Source organism: Ctenopharyngodon idella, chromosome 20 (assembly GCF_019924925.1).
Source record: "Ctenopharyngodon idella isolate HZGC_01 chromosome 20, HZGC01, whole genome shotgun sequence".
Taxonomy (NCBI): Eukaryota; Metazoa; Chordata; class Actinopteri; order Cypriniformes; family Xenocyprididae; genus Ctenopharyngodon; species Ctenopharyngodon idella.
The window spans coordinates 8,305,315-8,319,976 of record NC_067239.1 but is presented as its reverse complement, the minus strand read 5'-3'; the positions used below and the strand labels follow the sequence as shown (position 1 = coordinate 8,319,976).

Below are 14,662 nucleotides of genomic sequence, written 5' to 3'. Positions count from 1 at the left end.
ATAGATTATTTCCAGTTCTTTTTGCGGTCCATTCATTCTTAAAAGTGTTTTGTCAGAAGTGGGATTTGAACCCACGCCTCCATTCGGAGACCAGAATCCTCAACATCTGAGAAGGTTGAAACTCCTTGAGTCTGGCGCCTTAGACCGCTCGGCCATTCTGACACTTGCTTCCAAAATCCTGATGATCAGTGCTATCACTGCAGCCTCCATGATGGCAAACTACAGGAACATGATACACTTACTGCACATAGATTATTTCCAGTTCTTTTTGCAGTCCTTTCATTCTTAAAAGTGTTTTGTCAGAAGTGGGATTTGAACCCACGCCTCCATTCGGAGACCAGAATCCTCAACATCTGAGAAGGTTGAAACTCCTTGAGTCTGGCGCCTTAGACCGCTCGGCCATTCTGACACTTGCAGCCAAGCTCCTGATGATCAGTGCTATCACTGCAGCCTCCATGATGGCAAACTACAGGAACATGATACACTTACTGCACATAGATTATTTCCAGTTCTTTTTGCGGTCCTTTCATTCTTAAAAGTGTTTTGTCAGAAGTGGGATTTGAACCCACGCCTCCATTCGGAGACCAGAATCCTCAACATCTGAGAAGGTTGAAACTCCTTGAGTCTGGCGCCTTAGACCGCTCGGCCATTCTGACACTTGCGAGCAAAGTTCCTGATGATCAGTGCTATCACTGCAGCCTCCATGATGGCAAACTACAGGAACATGATAACAATTACTGCACATAGATTATTTCCAGTTCTTTTTGCGGTCCATTCATTCTTAAAAGTGTTTTGTCAGAAGTGGGATTTGAACCCACGCCTCCATTCGGAGACCAGAATCCTCAACATCTGAGAAGGTTGAAACTCCTTGAGTCTGGCGCCTTAGACCGCTCGGCCATTCTGACACTTGCGAGCAAAGTTCCTGATGATCAGTGCTATCACTGCAGCCTCCATGATGGCAAACTACAGGAACATGATAACAATTACTGCACATAGATTATTTCCAGTTCTTTTTGCGGTCCATTCATTCTTAAAAGTGTTTTGTCAGAAGTGGGATTTGAACCCACGCCTCCATTCGGAGACTAGAATCCTCAACATCTGAGAAGGTTACAACTCCTTGAATCTGGTGCCTTAGACCGCTCGGCCACTCTGACACTTGCATCCAAATCCTGATGATCAGTGCTATCACTGCAGCCTCCATGATGGCAAACTACAGGAACATGATACACTTACTGCACATAGATTATTTCCAGTTCTTTTTGCAGGTCCTTTCATTCTTAAAAGTGTTTTGTCAGAAGTGGGATTTGAACCCACGCCTCCATTCGGAGACCAGAATCCTCAACATCTGAGAAGGTTGAAACTCCTTGAGTCTGGCGCCTTAGACCGCTCGGCCATTCTGACACTTGCAGCCAAGATCCTGATGATCAGTGCTATCACTGCAGCCTCCATGATGGCAAACTACAGGAACATGATAACAATTACTGCACATAGATTATTTCCAGTTCTTTTTGCGGTCCATTCATTCTTAAAAGTGTTTTGTCAGAAGTGGGATTTGAACCCACGCCTCCATTCGGAGACCAGAATCCTCAACATCTGAGAAGGTTGAAACTCCTTGAGTCTGGCGCCTTAGACCGCTCGGCCATTCTGACACTTCGCTTCCAAAGATCCTGATGATCAGTGCTATCACTGCAGCCTCCATGATGGTAAACTACAGGAAGATGATAACAATTACTGAACATAGATTATTTCCAGTTCTTTTTGCAGTCCTTTCATTCTTAAAAGTGTTTTGTCAGAAGTGGGATTTGAACCCACGCCTCCATTCGGAGACCAGAATCCTCAACATCTGAGAAGGTTGAAACTCCTTGAGTCTGGCGCCTTAGACCGCTCGGCCATTCTGACACTTGCAGCCAAGCTCCTGATGATCAGTGCTATCACTGCAGCCTCCATGATGGCAAACTACAGGAACATGATAACAATTACTGCACATAGATTATTTCCAGTTCTTTTTGCGGTCCATTCATTCTTAAAAGTGTTTTGTCAGAAGTGGGATTTGAACCCACGCCTCCATTCGGAGACTAGAATCCTCAACATCTGAGAAGGTTACAACTCCTTGAATCTGGTGCCTTAGACCGCTCGGCCATTCTGACACTTGCGACAAAGTTCCTGATGATCAGTGCTATCACTGCAGCCTCCATGATGGTAAACTACATAAAGATGATAACAATTACTGCACATAGATTATATCCAGTTCTTTTTGCAGTCCTTTCATTCTTAAAAGTGTTTTGTCAGAAGTGGGATTTGAACCCACGCCTCCATTCGGAGACTAGAATCCTCAACATCTGAGAAGGTTACAACTCCTTGAATCTGGTGCCTTAGACCGCTCGGCCACTCTGACACTTCCTTCCAAAATCCTGATGATCAGTGCTATCACTGCAGCCTCCATGATGGCAAACTACAAGAACATGATACACTTACTGCACATAGATTATTTCTAGCTCTTTTTGCAGTCCATTCTTTCTTGAAATGGTTCTGTCAGAAGTGGGATTTGAACCCACACCTCCTTTTAGAGACCAGAACCCTCAACATCTGAGAAGGTTGAAACTCCTTGAGTCTGGCGCCTTAGACCGCTCGACCATTCTGACACTTGCGGCAAAGTTCCTGATGATCAGTGCTATCACTGCAGCCTCCATGATGGCAAACTACAGGAACATGATAACAATTACTGCACATAGATTATTTCCAGTTCTTTTTGCGGTCCATTCATTCTTAAAATTGTTCTGTCAGAAGTGGGATTTGAACCCACGCCTCCATTCGGAGACCAGAATCCTCAACATCTGAGAAGGTTGAAACTCCTTGAGTCTGGCGCCTTAGACCGCTCGGCCATTCTGACACTCGCTTCCAAAATCCTGATGATCAGTGCTATCACTGCAGCCTCCATGATGGTAAACTACAGGAAGATGATAACAATTACTGAACATAGATTATTTCCAGTTCTTTTTGCAGTCCTTTCATTCTTAAAAGTGTTTTGTCAGAAGTGGGATTTGAACCCACGCCTCCATTCGGAGACCAGAATCCTCAACATCTGAGAAGGTTGAAACTCCTTGAGTCTGGCGCCTTAGACCGCTCGGCCATTCTGACACTTGCAGCCAAGCTCCTGATGATCAGTGCTATCACTGCAGCCTCCATGATGGCAAACTACAGGAACATGATACACTTACTGCACATAGATTATTTCCAGTTCTTTTTGCGGTCCTTTCATTCTTAAAAGTGTTTTGTCAGAAGTGGAATTTGAACCCACGCCTCCATTCGGAGACCAGAATCCTCAACATCTGAGAAGGTTGAAACTCTTTGAGTCTGGCGCCTTAGACCGCTCGGCCATTCTGACACTTGCGACAAAGTTCCTGATGATCAGTGCTATCACTGCAGCCTCCATGATGGCAAACTACAGGAACATGATAACAATTACTGCACATAGATTATTTCCAGTTCTTTTTGCGGTCCATTCATTCTTAAAAGTGTTTTGTCAGAAGTGGGATTTGAACCCACGCCTCCATTCGGAGACCAGAATCCTCAACATCTGAGAAGGTTGAAATTCCTTGAGTCTGGCGCCTTAGACCACTCGGCCATTCTGACACTTCCTTCCAAAATCCTGATGATCAGTGCTATCACTGCAGCCTCCATGATGGCAAACTACAGGAACATGATACACTTACTGCACATAGATTATTTCCAGTTCTTTTTGCAGTCCTTTCATTCTTAAAAGTTTTTTGTCAGAAGTGGGATTTGAACCCACGCCTCCATTCAGAGACCAGAATCCTCAACATCTGAGAAGGTTGAAACTCCTTGAGTCTGGCGCCTTAGACCGCTCGGCCATTCTGACACTTGCTCGCAAAAATCCTGATGATCAGTGCTATCACTGCAGCCTCCATGATGTCAAAATACAGGATAATGCTGACAACACTTAGCTTCATCTACATTATTTCAGGTTCATTTTGCATTTCAGTCATTCTAAAAGTTCTGTTGTCAGAAGTGGGATTTGAACCAACGCCTCCATTCAGAGACCAGAATCCTCAACATCTGAGAAGGTTGAAACTCCTTGAGTCTGGCGCCTTAGACCGCTCGGCCATCCTGACACTTGCGAGGAAGTTCCTGATGATCAGTGCTATCACTGCAGCCTCCATGATGGCAAACTACAGGAACATGATAACAATTACTGAACATAGATTATTTCCAGTTCTTTTTGCGGTCCATTCATTCTTAAAATTGTTCTGTCAGAAGTGGGATTTGAACCCACGCCTCCATTCGGAGACCAGAATCCTCAACATCTGAGAAGGTTGAAACTCCTTGAGTCTGGCGCCTTAGACCGCTCGGCCATTCTGACACTTGCAGCCAAGCGCCTGATGATCAGTGCTATCACTGCAGCCTCCATGATGGTAAACTACATAAAGATGATAACAATTACTGCACATAGATTATATCCAGTTCTTTTTGCAGTCCTTTCATTCTTAAAAGTGTTTTGTCAGAAGTGGGATTTGAACCCACGCCTCCATTCAGAGACCAGAATCCTCAACATCTGAGAAGGTGGAAACTCCTTGAGTCTGGCGCCTTAGACCGCTCGGCCATTCTGACACTTCGCAGCCAAGCTCCTGATGATCAGTGCTATCACTGCAGCCTCCATGATGGCAAACTACAGGAACATGATACACTTACTGCACATAGATTATTTCCAGTTCTTTTTGCGGTCCTTTCATTTTTAAAAGTGTTTTGTCAGAAGTGGGATTTGAACCCACGCCTCCATTCGGAGACCAGAATCCTCAACATCTGAGAAGGTTGAAACTCCTTGAGTCTGGCGCCTTAGACCGCTCGGCCATTCAAACACTTGCTCCCAAAAAACCTGATGATCAGTGCTATCACTGCAGCCTCCATGATGTCAAAATACAGGATAATGCTGACAACATTACTGCACATAGCATTATTTCAGTTCATTTTGCATTTCAGTCATTCTAAAAGTTCTGTTGTCAGAAGTGGCATTTGAACCCACGCCTCCATTCGGAGACCAGAATCCTCAACATCTGAGAAGGTTGAAACTCCTTGAGTCTGGCGCCTTAGACCGCTCGGCCATTCTGACACTTGCGGCAAAGTTCCTGATGATCAGTGCTATCACTGCAGCCTCCATGATGGCAAACTACAGGAACATGATAACAATTACTGCACATAGATTATTTCCAGTTCTTTTTGCGGTCCATTCATTCTTAAAATTGTTCTGTCAGAAGTGGGATTTGAACCCACGCCTCCATTCGGAGACCAGAATCCTCAACATCTGAGAAGGTTGAAACTCCTTGAGTCTGGCGCCTTAGACCGCTCGGCCATTCTGACACTCGCTTCCAAAATCCTGATGATCAGTGCTATCACTGCAGCCTCCATGATGGTAAACTACAGGAAGATGATAACAATTACTGAACATAGATTATTTCCAGTTCTTTTTGCAGTCCTTTCATTCTTAAAAGTGTTTTGTCAGAAGTGGGATTTGAACCCACGCCTCCATTCGGAGACCAGAATCCTCAACATCTGAGAAGGTTGAAACTCCTTGAGTCTGGCGCCTTAGACCGCTCGGCCATTCTGACACTTGCAGCCAAGCTCCTGATGATCAGTGCTATCACTGCAGCCTCCATGATGGCAAACTACAGGAACATGATACACTTACTGCACATAGATTATTTCCAGTTCTTTTTGCGGTCCTTTCATTCTTAAAAGTGTTTTGTCAGAAGTGGAATTTGAACCCACGCCTCCATTCGGAGACCAGAATCCTCAACATCTGAGAAGGTTGAAACTCTTTGAGTCTGGCGCCTTAGACCGCTCGGCCATTCTGACACTTGCGACAAAGTTCCTGATGATCAGTGCTATCACTGCAGCCTCCATGATGGCAAACTACAGGAACATGATAACAATTACTGCACATAGATTATTTCCAGTTCTTTTTGCGGTCCATTCATTCTTAAAAGTGTTTTGTCAGAAGTGGGATTTGAACCCACGCCTCCATTCGGAGACCAGAATCCTCAACATCTGAGAAGGTTGAAATTCCTTGAGTCTGGCGCCTTAGACCACTCGGCCATTCTGACACTTCCTTCCAAAATCCTGATGATCAGTGCTATCACTGCAGCCTCCATGATGGCAAACTACAGGAACATGATACACTTACTGCACATAGATTATTTCCAGTTCTTTTTGCAGTCCTTTCATTCTTAAAAGTTTTTTGTCAGAAGTGGGATTTGAACCCACGCCTCCATTCAGAGACCAGAATCCTCAACATCTGAGAAGGTTGAAACTCCTTGAGTCTGGCGCCTTAGACCGCTCGGCCATTCTGACACTTGCTCGCAAAAATCCTGATGATCAGTGCTATCACTGCAGCCTCCATGATGTCAAAATACAGGATAATGCTGACAACACTTAGCTTCATCTACATTATTTCAGGTTCATTTTGCATTTCAGTCATTCTAAAAGTTCTGTTGTCAGAAGTGGGATTTGAACCAACGCCTCCATTCAGAGACCAGAATCCTCAACATCTGAGAAGGTTGAAACTCCTTGAGTCTGGCGCCTTAGACCGCTCGGCCATCCTGACACTTGCGAGGAAGTTCCTGATGATCAGTGCTATCACTGCAGCCTCCATGATGGCAAACTACAGGAACATGATAACAATTACTGAACATAGATTATTTCCAGTTCTTTTTGCGGTCCATTCATTCTTAAAATTGTTCTGTCAGAAGTGGGATTTGAACCCACGCCTCCATTCGGAGACCAGAATCCTCAACATCTGAGAAGGTTGAAACTCCTTGAGTCTGGCGCCTTAGACCGCTCGGCCATTCTGACACTCGCTTCCAAAATCCTGATGATCAGTGCTATCACTGCAGCCTCCATGATGGTAAACTACAGGAAGATGATAACAATTACTGAACATAGATTATTTCCAGTTCTTTTTGCAGTCCTTTCATTCTTAAAAGTGTTTTGTCAGAAGTGGGATTTGAACCCACGCCTCCATTCGGAGACCAGAATCCTCAACATCTGAGAAGGTTGAAACTCCTTGAGTCTGGCGCCTTAGACCGCTCGGCCATTCTGACACTTGCAGCCAAGCTCCTGATGATCAGTGCTATCACTGCAGCCTCCATGATGGCAAACTACAGGAACATGATACACTTACTGCACATAGATTATTTCCAGTTCTTTTTGCGGTCCTTTCATTCTTAAAAGTGTTTTGTCAGAAGTGGAATTTGAACCCACGCCTCCATTCGGAGACCAGAATCCTCAACATCTGAGAAGGTTGAAACTCCTTGAGTCTGGCGCCTTAGACCGCTCGGCCATCCTGACACTTGCGAGGAAGTTCCTGATGATCAGTGCTATCACTGCAGCCTCCATGATGGCAAACTACAGGAACATGATAACAATTACTGCACATAGATTATTTCCAGTTCTTTTTGCGGTCCATTCATTCTTAAAATTGTTCTGTCAGAAGTGGGATTTGAACCCACGCCTCCATTCGGAGACCAGAATCCTCAACATCTGAGAAGGTTGAAACTCCTTGAGTCTGGCGCCTTAGACCGCTCGGCCATTCTGACACTCGCAGCCAAGCTCCTGATGATCAGTGCTATCACTGCAGCCTCCATGATGGCAAACTACAGGAACATGATACACTTACTGCACATAGATTATTTCCAGTTCTTTTTGCGGTCCTTTCATTTTTAAAAGTGTTTTGTCAGAAGTGGGATTTGAACCCACGCCTCCATTCGGAGACCAGAATCCTCAACATCTGAGAAGGTTGAAACTCCTTGAGTCTGGCGCCTTAGACCGCTCGGCCATTCAAACACTTGCTCCCAAAAAACCTGATGATCAGTGCTATCACTGCAGCCTCCATGATGTCAAAATACAGGATAATGCTGACAACATTTAGCTTCATCTACATTATTTCAGGTTCATTTTGCATTTCAGTCATTCTAAAAGTTCTGTTGTCAGAAGTGGCATTTGAACCCACGCCTCCATTCGGAGACCAGAATCCTCAACATCTGAGAAGGTTGAAACTCCTTGAGTCTGGCGCCTTAGACCGCTCGGCCATTCTGACACTTGCAGCCAAGCGCCTGATGATCAGGGCTATCACTGCAGCCTCCATGATGGTAAACTACATAAAGATGATAACAATTACTGCACATAGATTATATCCAGTTCTTTTTGCAGTCCTTTCATTCTTAAAAGTGTTTTGTCAGAAGTGGGATTTGAACCCACGCCTCCATTCAGAGACCAGAATCCTCAACATCTGAGAAGGTGGAAACTCCTTGAGTCTGGCGCCTTAGACCGCTCGGCCATTCTGACACTCGCTTCCAAAATCCTGATGATCAGTGCTATCACTGCAGCCTCCATGATGGTAAACTACAGGAAGATGATAACAATTACTGAACATAGATTATTTCCAGTTCTTTTTGCAGTCCTTTCATTCTTAAAGAGTGTTTTGTCAGAAGTGGGATTTGAACCCACGCCTCCATTCGGAGACCAGAATCCTCAACATCTGAGAAGGTTGAAACTCCTTGAGTCTGGCGCCTTAGACCGCTCGGCCATTCTGACACTTGCAGCCAAGCTCCTGATGATCAGTGCTATCACTGCAGCCTCCATGATGGCAAACTACAGGAACATGATACACTTACTGCACATAGATTATTTCCAGTTCTTTTTGCGGTCCTTTCATTCTTAAAAGTGTTTTGTCAGAAGTGGGATTTGAACCCACGCCTCCATTCGGAGACCAGAATCCTCAACATCTGAGAAGGTTGAAACTCCTTGAGTCTGGCGCCTTAGACCGCTCGGCCATTCTGACACTTGCGACAAAGTTCCTGATGATCAGTGCTATCACTGCAGCCTCCATGATGGCAAACTACAGGAACATGATACACTTACTGCACATAGATTATTTCCAGTTCTTTTTGCGGTCCTTTCATTCTTAAAAGTGTTTTGTCAGAAGTGGGATTTGAACCCACGCCTCCATTCGGAGACCAGAATCCTCAACATCTGAGAAGGTTGAAACTCCTTGAGTCTGGCGCCTTAGACCGCTCGGCCATTCTGACACTTGCGACAAAGTTCCTGATGATCAGTGCTATCACTGCAGCCTCCATGATGGCAAACTACAGGAACATGATACACTTACTGCACATAGATTATTTCCAGTTCTTTTTGCGGTCCTTTCATTCTTAAAAGTGTTTTGTCAGAAGTGGGATTTGAACCCACGCCTCCATTCAGAGACCAGAATCCTCAACATCTGAGAAGGTTGAAACTCTTTGAGTCTGGCGCCTTAGACCGCTCGGCCATTCTGACACTTGCGACAAAGTTCCTGATGATCAGTGCTATCACTGCAGCCTCCATGATGTCAAAATACAGGATAATGCTGACAACACTTAGCTTCATCTACATTATTTCAGGTTCATTTTGCATTTCAGTCATTCTAAAAGTTCTGTTGTCAGAAGTGGGATTTGAACCAACGCCTCCATTCAGAGACCAGAATCCTCAACATCTGAGAAGGTTGAAACTCCTTGAGTCTGGCGCCTTAGACCGCTCGGCCATCCTGACACTTGCGAGGAAGTTCCTGATGATCAGTGCTATCACTGCAGCCTCCATGATGGCAAACTACAGGAACATGATAACAATTACTGCACATAGATTATTTCCAGTTCTTTTTGCGGTCCATTCATTCTTAAAATTGTTCTGTCAGAAGTGGGATTTGAACCCACGCCTCCATTCAGAGACCAGAATCCTCAACATCTGAGAAGGTTGAAACTCCTTGAGTCTGGCGCCTTAGACCGCTCGGCCATTCTGACACTTGCAGCCAAGCTCCTGATGATCAGTGCTATCACTGCAGCCTCCATGATGGCAAACTACAGGAACATGATAACAATTACTGCACATAGATTATTTCCAGTTCTTTTTGCGGTCCATTCATTCTTAAAAGTGTTTTGTCAGAAGTGGGATTTGAACCCACGCCTCCATTCGGAGACCAGAATCCTCAACATCTGAGAAGGTTGAAACTCCTTGAGTCTGGCGCCTTAGACCACTCGGCCATTCTGACACTTCCTTCCAAAATCCTGATGATCAGTGCTATCACTGCAGCCTCCATGATGGCAAACTACAGGAACATGATACACTTACTGCACATAGATTATTTCCAGTTCTTTTTGCAGTCCTTTCATTCTTAAAAGTGTTTTGTCAGAAGTGGGATTTGAACCCACGCCTCCATTCAGAGACCAGAATCCTCAACATCTGAGAAGGTTGAAACTCCTTGAGTCTGGCGCCTTAGACCGCTCGGCCATTCTGACACTTGCAGCCAAAGATCCTGATGATCAGTGCTATCACTGCAGCCTCCATGATGTCAAAATACAGGATAATGCTGACAACACTTAGCTTCATCTACATTATTTCAGGTTCATTTTGCATTTCAGTCATTCTAAAAGTTCTGTTGTCAGAAGTGGCATTTGAACCCACGCCTCCATTCGGAGACCAGAATCCTCAACATCTGAGAAGGTTGAAACTCCTTGAGTCTGGCGCCTTAGACCGCTCGGCCATTCTGACACTTGCAGCCAAGCGCCTGATGATCAGTGCTATCACTGCAGCCTCCATGATGGTAAACTACAGGAAGATGATAACAATTACTGAACATAGATTATTTCCAGTTCTTTTTGCAGTCCTTTCATTCTTAAACATGTTTTGTCAGAAGTGGGATTTGAACCCACACCTCCTTTTAGAGACCAGAATCCTCAACATCTGAGAAGGTTGAAATTTCTTGAGTCTGGCGCCTTAGACCGCTCGGCCATTCTGACACTTGCGGCAAAGTTCCTGATGATCAGTGCTATCACTGCAGCCTCCATGATGGCAAACTACAGGAACATGATAACAATTACTGCACATAGATTATTTCCAGTTCTTTTTGCGGTCCATTCATTCTTAAAAGTGTTTTGTCAGAAGTGGGATTTGAACCCACGCCTCCATTCGGAGACCAGAATCCTCAACATCTGAGAAGGTTGAAACTCCTTGAGTCTGGCGCCTTAGACCGCTCGGCCATTCTGACACTTGCAGCCAAGCTCCTGATGATCAGTGCTATCACTGCAGCCTCCATGATGGCAAACTACAGGAACATGATAACACTTACTGCACATAGATTATTTCCAGTTCTTTTTGCGGTCCTTTCATTCTTAAAAGTGTTTTGTCAGAAGTGGGATTTGAACCCACGCCTCCATTCGGAGACCAGAATCCTCAACATCTGAGAAGGTTGAAACTCCTTGAGTCTGGCGCCTTAGACCGCTCGGCCATTCTGACACTTGCGACAAAGTTCCTGATGATCAGTGCTATCACTGCAGCCTCCATGATGGTAAACTACAGGAAGATGATAACAACTACTGCACATAGATTATTTCCTGTTTTTTTTAGCAGTCCTTTCATTCTTTAAAGTGTTGTTTCAGAAGTGGGATTTGAACCCACGCCTCCATTCGAAGACTAGAATCCTCAACATCTGAGAAGGTTGAAACTCCTTGAGTCTGGCACCTTAGACCGCTCGACCATTCTGACAATTGCTCGCAAAAATCCTGATGATCAGTGCTATCACTGCAGCCTCCATGATGTCAAAATATAGGATAATGCTGACAACACTTAGCTTCATCTACATTATTTCAGGTTCATTTTGCATTTCAGTCATTCTAAAAGTTCTGTTGTCAGAAGTGGGATTTGAACCCACGCCTCCATTCGGAGACCAGAATCCTCAACATCTGAGAAGGTTGAAACTCCTTGAGTCTGGCGCCTTAGACCGCTCGGCCATTCTGACACTTGCAGCCAAGCTCCTGATGATCAGTGCTATCACTGCAGCCTCCATGATGGCAAACTACAGGAAGATGATAACAATTACTGCACATAGATTATTTCCAGTTCTTTTTGCAGTCCTTTCATTCTTAAAAGTGTTTTGTCAGAAGTGGGATTTGAACCCACGCCTCCATTCGGAGACCAGAATCCTCAACATCTGAGAAGGTTGAAACTCCTTGAGTCTGGCGCCTTAGACCGCTCGGCCATTCTGACACTTGCGACAAAGTTCCTGATGATCAGTGCTATCACTGCAGCCTCCATGATGTCAAAATACAGGATAATGCTGACAACACTTAGCTTCATCTAGATTATTTCAGGTTCATTTTGCATTTCCAGTCATTCTAAAAGTTCTGTTGTCAGAAGTGGGATTTGAACCCACGCCTCCATTCAGAGACCAGAATCCTCAACATCTGAGAAGGTTGAAACTCCTTGAGTCTGGCGCCTTAGACCGCTCGGCCATCCTGACACTTGCGAGGAAGTTCCTGATGATCAGTGCTATCACTGCAGCCTCCATGATGGCAAACTACAGGAACATGATAACAATTACTGCACATAGATTATTTCCAGTTCTTTTTGCGGTCCATTCATTCTTAAAATTGTTCTGTCAGAAGTGGGATTTGAACCCACGCCTCCATTTGGAGACCAGAATCCTCAACATCTGAGAAGGTTAAAACTCCTTGAGTCTGGCGCCTTAGACCGCTCGGCCATTCTGACACTCGCAGCCAAGCTCCTGATGATCAGTGCTATCACTGCAGCCTCCATGATGGCAAACTACAGGAACATGATACACTTACTGCACATAGATTATTTCAAGTTCTTTTTGCGGTCCTTTCATTTTTAAAAGTGTTTTGTCAGAAGTGGGATTTGAACCCACGCCTCCATTCGGAGACCAGAATCCTCAACATCTGAGAAGGTTGAAACTCCTTGAGTCTGGCGCCTTAGACCGCTCGGCCATTCTGACACTTGCTCCCAAAAAACCTGATGATCAGTGCTATCACTGCAGCCTCCATGATGTCAAAATACAGGATAATGCTGACAACACTTAGCTTCATCTACATTATTTCAGGTTCATTTTGCATTTCAGTCATTCTAAAAGTTCTGCTGTCAGAAGTGGCATTTGAACCCACGCCTCCATTCGGAGACCAGAATCCTCAACATCTGAGAAGGTTGAAACTCCTTGAGTCTGGCGCCTTAGACCGCTCGGCCATTCTGACACTTGCAGCCAAGCGCCTGATGATCAGTGCTATCACTGCAGCCTCCATGATGGTAAACTACATAAAGATGATAACAATTACTGCACATAGATTATATCCAGTTCTTTTTGCAGTCCTTTCATTCTTAAACATGTTTTGTCAGAAGTGGGATTTGAACCCACACCTCCTTTTAGAGACCAGAATCCTCAACATCTGAGAAGGTTGAAATTCCTTGAGTCTGGCGCCTTAGACCGCTCTGCCATTCTGACACTTGCAGTCAAGCTCCTGATGATCAGTGCGATCACTGCAGCCTCCATGATGGTAAACTACAGGAAGATGATAACAATTACTGCACATAGATTATTTCTAGTTTTTTTTTAGCAGTCCTTTCATTCTTTCATTCGGAGACCAGAATCCTCAACATCTGAGAAGGACTGCTTTTTGCAGTCCTTTCATTCTTAAAAGTGTTTTGTCCGAAGTGGGATTTGAACCCACGCCTCCATTCAGAGACCAGAATCCTCAACATCTGAGAAGGTTGAAACTCCTTGAGTCTGGCGCCTTAGACCGCTCGGCCATTCTGACACTTGCTCGCAAAAATCCTGATGATCAGTGCTATCACTGCAGCCTCCATGATGTCAAAATACAGGATAATGCTGACAACACTTAGCTTCATCTACATTATTTCAGGTTCATTTTGCATTTCAGTCATTCTAAAAGTTCTGTTGTCAGAAGTGGGATTTGAACCCACGCCTCCGTTCAGAGACCAGAATCCTCAACATCTGAGAAGGTTGAAACTCCTTGAGTCTGGCGCCTTAGACCGCTCGGCCATCCTGACACTTGCGAGGAGGTTCCTGATGATCAGTGCTATCACTGCAGCCTCCATGATGGCAAACTACAGGAACATGATAACAATTACTGCACATAGATTATTTCCAGTTCTTTTTGCAGTCCATTCATTCTTAAAATTGTTCTGTCAGAAGTGGGATTTGAAGCCACACCTCCATTTGGTGGCCAGAATCCTCATCACCTGAGAAGGTTGAAACTCCTTGAGTCTGGCGCCTTAGACCTCTCAGCCATTCTGACACTTGCAGCCAAGCGCCTGATGATCAGTGCTATCACTGCAGCCTCCATGATGGTAAACTACATAAAGATGATAACAATTACTGCACATAGATTATATCCAGTTCTTTTTGCAGTCCTTTCATTCTTAAACATGTTTTGTCAGAAGTGGGATTTGAACCCACACCTCCTTTTAGAGACCAGAATCCTCAACATCTGAGAAGGTTGAAATTCCTTGAGTCTGGCGCCTTAGACCGCTCTGCCATTCTGACACTTGCAGTCAAGCTCCTGATGATCAGTGCGATCACTGCAGCCTCCATGATGGTAAACTACAGGAAGATGATAACAATTACTGCACATAGATTATTTCTAGTTTTTTTTTAGCAGTCCTTTCATTCTTTCATTCGGAGACCAGAATCCTCAACATCTGAGAAGGACTGCTTTTTGCAGTCCTTTCATTCTTAAAAGTGTTTTGTCAGAAGTGGGATTTGAACCCACGCCTCCATTCGGAAACCAGAATCCTCAACATCTGA

At 44.7% G+C, this 14,662-nt stretch overlaps 33 non-coding genes across 33 annotated transcripts; all 33 read right to left on the bottom strand.

Annotated features, from left to right (window-relative positions):
• Window positions 1-50: 50 nt before the first annotated feature.
• Window positions 51-162, bottom strand: trnal-caa (transfer RNA leucine (anticodon CAA)). The gene is made up of 2 exons: window positions 125-162; window positions 51-96 (listed from the first exon to the last, which is right to left on the bottom strand). It is a non-coding gene; the product is annotated as a tRNA-Leu (tRNA).
• A 135-nt stretch (window positions 163-297) lies between these two features.
• trnal-caa (transfer RNA leucine (anticodon CAA)) lies at window positions 298-409 on the bottom strand. Its single transcript has 2 exons — window positions 372-409; window positions 298-343 (listed from the first exon to the last, which is right to left on the bottom strand). It is a non-coding gene; the product is annotated as a tRNA-Leu (tRNA).
• Window positions 410-544: 135 nt separating this feature from the next.
• trnal-caa (transfer RNA leucine (anticodon CAA)) lies at window positions 545-656 on the bottom strand. Its single transcript has 2 exons — window positions 619-656; window positions 545-590 (listed from the first exon to the last, which is right to left on the bottom strand). It is a non-coding gene; the product is annotated as a tRNA-Leu (tRNA).
• A 137-nt stretch (window positions 657-793) lies between these two features.
• Window positions 794-905, bottom strand: trnal-caa (transfer RNA leucine (anticodon CAA)). The gene is made up of 2 exons: window positions 868-905; window positions 794-839 (listed from the first exon to the last, which is right to left on the bottom strand). It is a non-coding gene; the product is annotated as a tRNA-Leu (tRNA).
• A 384-nt stretch (window positions 906-1,289) lies between these two features.
• Window positions 1,290-1,401, bottom strand: trnal-caa (transfer RNA leucine (anticodon CAA)). Its single transcript has 2 exons — window positions 1,364-1,401; window positions 1,290-1,335 (listed from the first exon to the last, which is right to left on the bottom strand). It is a non-coding gene; the product is annotated as a tRNA-Leu (tRNA).
• A 136-nt stretch (window positions 1,402-1,537) lies between these two features.
• On the bottom strand, window positions 1,538-1,649 carry trnal-caa (transfer RNA leucine (anticodon CAA)). The gene is made up of 2 exons: window positions 1,612-1,649; window positions 1,538-1,583 (listed from the first exon to the last, which is right to left on the bottom strand). It is a non-coding gene; the product is annotated as a tRNA-Leu (tRNA).
• Window positions 1,650-1,787: 138 nt separating this feature from the next.
• On the bottom strand, window positions 1,788-1,899 carry trnal-caa (transfer RNA leucine (anticodon CAA)). The gene is made up of 2 exons: window positions 1,862-1,899; window positions 1,788-1,833 (listed from the first exon to the last, which is right to left on the bottom strand). It is a non-coding gene; the product is annotated as a tRNA-Leu (tRNA).
• An 879-nt stretch (window positions 1,900-2,778) lies between these two features.
• Window positions 2,779-2,890, bottom strand: trnal-caa (transfer RNA leucine (anticodon CAA)). The gene is made up of 2 exons: window positions 2,853-2,890; window positions 2,779-2,824 (listed from the first exon to the last, which is right to left on the bottom strand). It is a non-coding gene; the product is annotated as a tRNA-Leu (tRNA).
• Window positions 2,891-3,026: 136 nt separating this feature from the next.
• On the bottom strand, window positions 3,027-3,138 carry trnal-caa (transfer RNA leucine (anticodon CAA)). Its single transcript has 2 exons — window positions 3,101-3,138; window positions 3,027-3,072 (listed from the first exon to the last, which is right to left on the bottom strand). It is a non-coding gene; the product is annotated as a tRNA-Leu (tRNA).
• A 383-nt stretch (window positions 3,139-3,521) lies between these two features.
• Window positions 3,522-3,633, bottom strand: trnal-caa (transfer RNA leucine (anticodon CAA)). The gene is made up of 2 exons: window positions 3,596-3,633; window positions 3,522-3,567 (listed from the first exon to the last, which is right to left on the bottom strand). It is a non-coding gene; the product is annotated as a tRNA-Leu (tRNA).
• Window positions 3,634-3,768: 135 nt separating this feature from the next.
• On the bottom strand, window positions 3,769-3,880 carry trnal-caa (transfer RNA leucine (anticodon CAA)). The gene is made up of 2 exons: window positions 3,843-3,880; window positions 3,769-3,814 (listed from the first exon to the last, which is right to left on the bottom strand). It is a non-coding gene; the product is annotated as a tRNA-Leu (tRNA).
• A 389-nt stretch (window positions 3,881-4,269) lies between these two features.
• Window positions 4,270-4,381, bottom strand: trnal-caa (transfer RNA leucine (anticodon CAA)). The gene is made up of 2 exons: window positions 4,344-4,381; window positions 4,270-4,315 (listed from the first exon to the last, which is right to left on the bottom strand). It is a non-coding gene; the product is annotated as a tRNA-Leu (tRNA).
• Window positions 4,382-4,517: 136 nt separating this feature from the next.
• On the bottom strand, window positions 4,518-4,629 carry trnal-caa (transfer RNA leucine (anticodon CAA)). The gene is made up of 2 exons: window positions 4,592-4,629; window positions 4,518-4,563 (listed from the first exon to the last, which is right to left on the bottom strand). It is a non-coding gene; the product is annotated as a tRNA-Leu (tRNA).
• A 635-nt stretch (window positions 4,630-5,264) lies between these two features.
• Window positions 5,265-5,376, bottom strand: trnal-caa (transfer RNA leucine (anticodon CAA)). Its single transcript has 2 exons — window positions 5,339-5,376; window positions 5,265-5,310 (listed from the first exon to the last, which is right to left on the bottom strand). It is a non-coding gene; the product is annotated as a tRNA-Leu (tRNA).
• A 136-nt stretch (window positions 5,377-5,512) lies between these two features.
• On the bottom strand, window positions 5,513-5,624 carry trnal-caa (transfer RNA leucine (anticodon CAA)). The gene is made up of 2 exons: window positions 5,587-5,624; window positions 5,513-5,558 (listed from the first exon to the last, which is right to left on the bottom strand). It is a non-coding gene; the product is annotated as a tRNA-Leu (tRNA).
• A 383-nt stretch (window positions 5,625-6,007) lies between these two features.
• Window positions 6,008-6,119, bottom strand: trnal-caa (transfer RNA leucine (anticodon CAA)). Its single transcript has 2 exons — window positions 6,082-6,119; window positions 6,008-6,053 (listed from the first exon to the last, which is right to left on the bottom strand). It is a non-coding gene; the product is annotated as a tRNA-Leu (tRNA).
• A 135-nt stretch (window positions 6,120-6,254) lies between these two features.
• trnal-caa (transfer RNA leucine (anticodon CAA)) lies at window positions 6,255-6,366 on the bottom strand. The gene is made up of 2 exons: window positions 6,329-6,366; window positions 6,255-6,300 (listed from the first exon to the last, which is right to left on the bottom strand). It is a non-coding gene; the product is annotated as a tRNA-Leu (tRNA).
• Window positions 6,367-6,755: 389 nt separating this feature from the next.
• On the bottom strand, window positions 6,756-6,867 carry trnal-caa (transfer RNA leucine (anticodon CAA)). The gene is made up of 2 exons: window positions 6,830-6,867; window positions 6,756-6,801 (listed from the first exon to the last, which is right to left on the bottom strand). It is a non-coding gene; the product is annotated as a tRNA-Leu (tRNA).
• A 136-nt stretch (window positions 6,868-7,003) lies between these two features.
• trnal-caa (transfer RNA leucine (anticodon CAA)) lies at window positions 7,004-7,115 on the bottom strand. Its single transcript has 2 exons — window positions 7,078-7,115; window positions 7,004-7,049 (listed from the first exon to the last, which is right to left on the bottom strand). It is a non-coding gene; the product is annotated as a tRNA-Leu (tRNA).
• Window positions 7,116-7,498: 383 nt separating this feature from the next.
• On the bottom strand, window positions 7,499-7,610 carry trnal-caa (transfer RNA leucine (anticodon CAA)). Its single transcript has 2 exons — window positions 7,573-7,610; window positions 7,499-7,544 (listed from the first exon to the last, which is right to left on the bottom strand). It is a non-coding gene; the product is annotated as a tRNA-Leu (tRNA).
• Window positions 7,611-8,495: 885 nt separating this feature from the next.
• On the bottom strand, window positions 8,496-8,607 carry trnal-caa (transfer RNA leucine (anticodon CAA)). Its single transcript has 2 exons — window positions 8,570-8,607; window positions 8,496-8,541 (listed from the first exon to the last, which is right to left on the bottom strand). It is a non-coding gene; the product is annotated as a tRNA-Leu (tRNA).
• Window positions 8,608-8,742: 135 nt separating this feature from the next.
• Window positions 8,743-8,854, bottom strand: trnal-caa (transfer RNA leucine (anticodon CAA)). The gene is made up of 2 exons: window positions 8,817-8,854; window positions 8,743-8,788 (listed from the first exon to the last, which is right to left on the bottom strand). It is a non-coding gene; the product is annotated as a tRNA-Leu (tRNA).
• A 135-nt stretch (window positions 8,855-8,989) lies between these two features.
• Window positions 8,990-9,101, bottom strand: trnal-caa (transfer RNA leucine (anticodon CAA)). Its single transcript has 2 exons — window positions 9,064-9,101; window positions 8,990-9,035 (listed from the first exon to the last, which is right to left on the bottom strand). It is a non-coding gene; the product is annotated as a tRNA-Leu (tRNA).
• Window positions 9,102-9,236: 135 nt separating this feature from the next.
• On the bottom strand, window positions 9,237-9,348 carry trnal-caa (transfer RNA leucine (anticodon CAA)). Its single transcript has 2 exons — window positions 9,311-9,348; window positions 9,237-9,282 (listed from the first exon to the last, which is right to left on the bottom strand). It is a non-coding gene; the product is annotated as a tRNA-Leu (tRNA).
• A 636-nt stretch (window positions 9,349-9,984) lies between these two features.
• On the bottom strand, window positions 9,985-10,096 carry trnal-caa (transfer RNA leucine (anticodon CAA)). The gene is made up of 2 exons: window positions 10,059-10,096; window positions 9,985-10,030 (listed from the first exon to the last, which is right to left on the bottom strand). It is a non-coding gene; the product is annotated as a tRNA-Leu (tRNA).
• An 884-nt stretch (window positions 10,097-10,980) lies between these two features.
• Window positions 10,981-11,092, bottom strand: trnal-caa (transfer RNA leucine (anticodon CAA)). Its single transcript has 2 exons — window positions 11,055-11,092; window positions 10,981-11,026 (listed from the first exon to the last, which is right to left on the bottom strand). It is a non-coding gene; the product is annotated as a tRNA-Leu (tRNA).
• A 136-nt stretch (window positions 11,093-11,228) lies between these two features.
• Window positions 11,229-11,340, bottom strand: trnal-caa (transfer RNA leucine (anticodon CAA)). The gene is made up of 2 exons: window positions 11,303-11,340; window positions 11,229-11,274 (listed from the first exon to the last, which is right to left on the bottom strand). It is a non-coding gene; the product is annotated as a tRNA-Leu (tRNA).
• Window positions 11,341-11,730: 390 nt separating this feature from the next.
• trnal-caa (transfer RNA leucine (anticodon CAA)) lies at window positions 11,731-11,842 on the bottom strand. Its single transcript has 2 exons — window positions 11,805-11,842; window positions 11,731-11,776 (listed from the first exon to the last, which is right to left on the bottom strand). It is a non-coding gene; the product is annotated as a tRNA-Leu (tRNA).
• Window positions 11,843-11,978: 136 nt separating this feature from the next.
• trnal-caa (transfer RNA leucine (anticodon CAA)) lies at window positions 11,979-12,090 on the bottom strand. The gene is made up of 2 exons: window positions 12,053-12,090; window positions 11,979-12,024 (listed from the first exon to the last, which is right to left on the bottom strand). It is a non-coding gene; the product is annotated as a tRNA-Leu (tRNA).
• Window positions 12,091-12,231: 141 nt separating this feature from the next.
• trnal-caa (transfer RNA leucine (anticodon CAA)) lies at window positions 12,232-12,343 on the bottom strand. The gene is made up of 2 exons: window positions 12,306-12,343; window positions 12,232-12,277 (listed from the first exon to the last, which is right to left on the bottom strand). It is a non-coding gene; the product is annotated as a tRNA-Leu (tRNA).
• Window positions 12,344-12,479: 136 nt separating this feature from the next.
• Window positions 12,480-12,591, bottom strand: trnal-caa (transfer RNA leucine (anticodon CAA)). The gene is made up of 2 exons: window positions 12,554-12,591; window positions 12,480-12,525 (listed from the first exon to the last, which is right to left on the bottom strand). It is a non-coding gene; the product is annotated as a tRNA-Leu (tRNA).
• Window positions 12,592-12,726: 135 nt separating this feature from the next.
• Window positions 12,727-12,838, bottom strand: trnal-caa (transfer RNA leucine (anticodon CAA)). The gene is made up of 2 exons: window positions 12,801-12,838; window positions 12,727-12,772 (listed from the first exon to the last, which is right to left on the bottom strand). It is a non-coding gene; the product is annotated as a tRNA-Leu (tRNA).
• A 955-nt stretch (window positions 12,839-13,793) lies between these two features.
• trnal-caa (transfer RNA leucine (anticodon CAA)) lies at window positions 13,794-13,905 on the bottom strand. Its single transcript has 2 exons — window positions 13,868-13,905; window positions 13,794-13,839 (listed from the first exon to the last, which is right to left on the bottom strand). It is a non-coding gene; the product is annotated as a tRNA-Leu (tRNA).
• Between the last annotated feature and the right edge of the window lie 757 nt (window positions 13,906-14,662).